This window comes from Phoca vitulina, unplaced genomic scaffold, assembly GCF_004348235.1.
Source record: "Phoca vitulina isolate PV1807 unplaced genomic scaffold, GSC_HSeal_1.0 scaffold51, whole genome shotgun sequence".
Taxonomy (NCBI): Eukaryota; Metazoa; Chordata; class Mammalia; order Carnivora; family Phocidae; genus Phoca; species Phoca vitulina.
The window spans coordinates 3,604,189-3,609,555 of record NW_022589754.1 but is presented as its reverse complement, the minus strand read 5'-3'; positions in this window follow the sequence as shown (position 1 = coordinate 3,609,555).

Genomic DNA, 5,367 nt, shown 5'->3' with positions numbered 1-5,367 from the left:
ATACAAAAAGTAGGGGCACCTGGGTGGCTCAGATGGTTAAGCGTCTGCCTTCAGCTCAGGTCATGATCCCAGGGTCCTGGGATTGAGCCCAACATCGGGCTCCTGGCTCAGCAGGGAGCCTGCTTCTCCCTCTCTGTCTGCCTCTCCCCCTGCTCGTGCTCTCTCTTTCTGTCTGTATCTCTGTGTCTCAAATGAATAAATAAAATTTAAAAAAATACAAAAAGCATTTTTCACAGAACTAAAACAAACAATCTTAAAATTTGTATGGAACCACAAAAGACCCCGATAACCAAAGCAACTTTGAAAAAGATAAGCAAGGCTGGAGGCATTACAATTCTGGACTTCAAGTTATATAATAAAGCTGTGGTGATCAAAACAGTATGGTATTGGCACAAAAGTAAACACATAGATCAATTGAACAGAAAAAAAAAAATCCAGAAAAAAACACAGAGTTATATGGCCAATTAATCTTCCAGAAAGCAGGTAAGAATACTCAGTGGGAAAAAGACAGTCTCTTCAACAAACAGCATTGGGAAAACTGGACAGCAAGATGCAAAAGAAAGAAACCAGACCACTTTCTTACACCATACACAAACATAAATACAATATGGATGAAAGACCTAAATGTGAAACCTGAAACCATAAAATTCCTAAAGGAGAACACAGGCAGTAACCTCTTTGACTTCGGCCTTGACAACTTCTTTCTAGATATGTATGCCTCCTGAGGCAATGGAAACAAAAGCAAAAATAAACTGTTGGGACTGCTTCAAAACAAAAAGGTTCTGAACAGTGAAAGAAACAATCAACAAAACTAAAAGGCAACCTATGAAATGGGAGAAGATATTTGTAAATGACATAGCTGGTAAAGGGTCAGTATCCAAAATAAATAAATAACTTATCAAACTGAACACCTAAAAAATAAATAATCCATTTAAGAAATGGGCAGAAGATATGAACAGATGTTTTTCCAAAGAACACATCCAGATGGTCAACAGACTCACAAAAAGATGGTCCACATCACTCATCATCAGGGAAACACAAATCAAAACCATAATGCGATATGAACTCACACCTGTCAGAGTGGCTAGAATTAACAACACAGGAAAAAAAGACATTGGCAAGGATGCGGAGATAGGGGAACACTTTGGCACTGTTGGGAATGCAAACTGGTGCAGCCACTCTGGAGAACAGTATCGAGGTTCTTCAAATAGTTAAAAATAGAACTACCCTGGGCGCCTGGGTGGCTCAGTTGGTTAAGCAACTGCCTTCGGCTCAGGTCATGATCCTGGAGTCCCTGGATCGATTCCCGCATCGGACTCCCTGTTCGGCAAGGAGTCTGCTTCTCCCTCTGACCATAACCCCTCTCATATGCTCTCTCTCATTCTCTCTCTCTCTCAAATAAATAAATAAAATCTTAAAAAAAAAAATAGAACTACCTTATGACCCACCCAGCATTTGCACTAAGTATTTACCCAAAGAACACAAAAACACTGATTCAAAGGGGTATATGCACCCCAATGTTCATAGCAGCATTATCCATGATAGCCAAATTATGGAAAGAGCCCAAATGTCAATTGACTGATGAATGGATAAAGAAGAATTTGTATACACACACAGACACAGACACACACACACACACACACACACACACACACACACTGGAATATTACTCAGCCATCAAAAAGAATGAAATCTTGGGTGCCTGGGTGGCTCAATTTGTTAAGTGTGTTCCTTTGGCTCAGGTCATGAGCTCAGGGTCCTGGGATCGAGTTCCACGTCAGGCTCCCTGCTCGGCAGGCAGTCTGCTTCTCCCTCTACCCATCCTCCCTGATTGTTATCTCTCTCTCTCTCTCATGCTTTCTCTCTCTCAAATAAATAAATAAAAATTAAAAAAATAATGAATTCCTTCCATTTGCAAGGACATGGGGGGAGCTAGAATGTTATGCTAAGTGAAATAAGTCAGTCAGAGAAAGACAAATACCATATGATTTCACTCATATGTGGAATTCAAGAAATAAAACAGATGAACATAGGAGAAGGGGAGAAAAAATGAGAGAGGGAACCAAACCATAAGAGACTCTTTAAATATATTTATTTGTTTGAGAGAGAGAGAGAGTGAAAAGGGGTAGAGGCAGAGGGAGAGAATCTTCAAGCAGACTCCCTGCTGAGCTTGGAGCCCAACACGGGGCTCAATCCCAGGACCCTGAGATCACAACCTGAGCTGAAAACAAGAGTCAAAGGTTTAAATGACTGGGCCAACCAGGTGCCCCCCTATGTCCCTCAAAAAAAATTCTGTGATACATATAATCTACTTTCACAAAGAACATTTTAAAGAGACAAAGTAAATAGTTTCTACATTATGGTTTGTTGTGTTGCCACAGAATCAGTTCTTCCAATAGCATATTTCTTTTATTCTTAAAATTCAGAACTATTTCAGCTTGGCTGTATGCATTATTACAGATTCAAATATAGCTTGGCTATATTTCTTTCAACAAAATCCCACCTCACATGTTGAATGCACTTAGAATCTTGTTGTGTAAGGCTGAAGTTAGGTAGCTCATAACTATAGAAGTTTAAGGAGAACTTAGTATCAGATACAGCAAATTTCCCATATGGTGACTATATGGTTTTATTCCTTTCTGGGTTTAAATTAAAATACTTGTTTCTGGGGAGCCTGGGTGGCTCAGTTGGTTAAGCATCTGCCTTTGGCTCAGGCCATGATCCCAGGGTCCTGGGATCGAGCCCCACATCGGGTTCTCTGCTTCACAGGAAGCCTGCTTCTCACTCTCCCTCTGTCTGTTGCTCCCCCTACTTGTGCTCTCTCTTTCTCTCAAATAAATAAATAAAATCATTAAAAAGTACTTTTTTCATCTCTTCACGTGAATAGAAAAATAGACTCTTCAAGAATCTTCAAGATATTTGCAGTTTTGTTTAGAAAAGTCTGTATGTAAGGCCTGAGAAATCAAACGGTTCTGCTCCCAAATTAAATGATTTAAAGTATGCTATGATAGTCTTACATAATAAAGCTTGATACTGGTGATAAATACTAAAGATGTCTTTGCTTTTGATTTTAGTATTTTAAAAGCAAGCAATGATTAAGGACCCCATTTCTGAGAATTTACTTACACTGTAATTACTATGAAACTATGGTAGTCAGGGAATAGATTTCAGACACAATTTACATTCTTGCTTGAATTGTTTAAATAGTCTTGGAAGGAAAAATGGAGAAAAAAATATATGAGCAAATTATAACAATGATTGTGTGGATTCCCTTTTTATGTGTCTGCATAATACATCTACAAGTTTTTCTTTTCCAAGAAGTGGACATTCTTCATGCCTTATTCATTTAGAGATCAATTCCATGTAGTTCAAAATCACCCTCTTGGCATCTACAAGAATTATAGAGTGAATTCAACAGAGGGCCATTTCCTGGTTTAGCACTTTCCCTAAAGATTCAACCCACAGTTTGCTTGTTGTAAAAAATACAGAAATTAACATATATATATATATATATATATATATATATATATATAATAGGAATATATGTTATTATAATTTAAGAAGTAACATATATTATTAAAATTATATTAATTATTAATCATTTATATAATTGAAAATATTATAATAATTATTAATTTTCAATACAATACCATTTGTTAATGTAATATAATTTGTTATATATATATATATATATATATATATATATATATATATATATATGTTTGTTTCTGCTTTATGCTCATTTATTACAAACCATTTGTCTCACAAGGCAATAGTCTGGTTGAAGGGCAAACAACTTGATAAAATTACATATATTGAATAAATACAAATATTACCCCTTTCACCCTGACTCCTTAGGGAAGTGGTGATAGGCATGCATGATGCAGCAAATGAATAAATACCAAATTGATTTTATGGTGTGCCCTTATGCATTAACTAAAATTGCCAAGTTTTACTAACTTTATTAAATCATTTTGAAAGAGTAGAAATGATAAACCACTGGCCAGATGTATCCAAAAGAAAAGAGAAGGCACCCAAATTAATAAAATTATGAATGAAAGGGGAGAGATCATGACTAACACCAAGGAAATAGAAACAATTATTAGAAATTATTATCAACAACTATATGCCAAAAAATTAAGTAACCTGGAAGAAATGGATGCCTTCCTAGAAACCTATAAGCTAGCAAGACTCAAACAGGAAGAAATTGACAACATGAATAGGCCAATAACCAGCAAGGAAACTGAAGCTGTGATCAAAACCTCCCCAAAAACAAGAGTCTAGGGCCTGATGGATTCCCTGGGGAATTCTACCAAACATTCAAAGAAGAAATAAGACCTATTCTCCTGAAGTTGTTTCAAAAAATTGAAACAGAAGGAAAACTTCCAGACTCATTCTATGAGGCCAGCATTACCTTAATCCCCAAACCAGGCAAAGGCCCATCAAAAAGGAGAATTTCAGACCGATATCCCTGATGAATATGGATTCCAAAATCCTCAACAAAATCCTAGCTAATAGGATCCAACAATACATTAAAGGCTCATCCACCACGACCAACTGGGATTTATCCCCGGGATGCAAGGGTGTTTCAACATTTGCAAATCCATTCAGTGTGATAGAACACATTAATAAGAGGAGAGAGAAGAACCATATGGTCCTCTCAGTTGATGTAGAAAAAGCATTTGACAAAATATGGCATCCTTTCCTGATAAAAACTCCTCAGAGTATAGGGATAGAGGGAACATTCTTCAAGTTCATAAAATCCATCTATGAAAAACCCACAGTGAATATCATTCTCAATGGGCAAAAGTTGAGCGCCTTTCCCTTAAAATCAGGAACACGACAAGGATGCCCACTCTCGCCACTATTGTTCAACATAGTACTAGAAGTCCTAACAACAGCAATCAGACAACAAAAATAAATAAATGTTATTTCAAATTGGCAAAGAAGAAGTCAAACTCTCTCTTCGCAGATGACGTGATACTTTATGTAGAACATCCAAAAGACCACCCCCAAATTACTAGAACTCATACAGCAATTCAGTAATGTGGCAGGATACAAAATAAATGCAGAGAAATCAGTTGCTTCCTTATACCCTAAAAATGAATCTGTAGAAAGAGAAATTAGAGAAATGATTCCATTTAAAATAGCACCAAAAACCATAAGATACCTCAGAATAAACCTAACCAAAGAGGTAAAGGATCTATGCTCTAGGAACTACAGAACACTCATGAAAGAAATTGAAGAAGACATAAAAAGATGTGAAACCATTCCATGCTCATGGATTGGAAGAATAAACATTATTAAAATGTCTAAGCTGCCCAGAGCAATCTATACCCTCAAAGCCATCCTGATCAAAATTCCAAT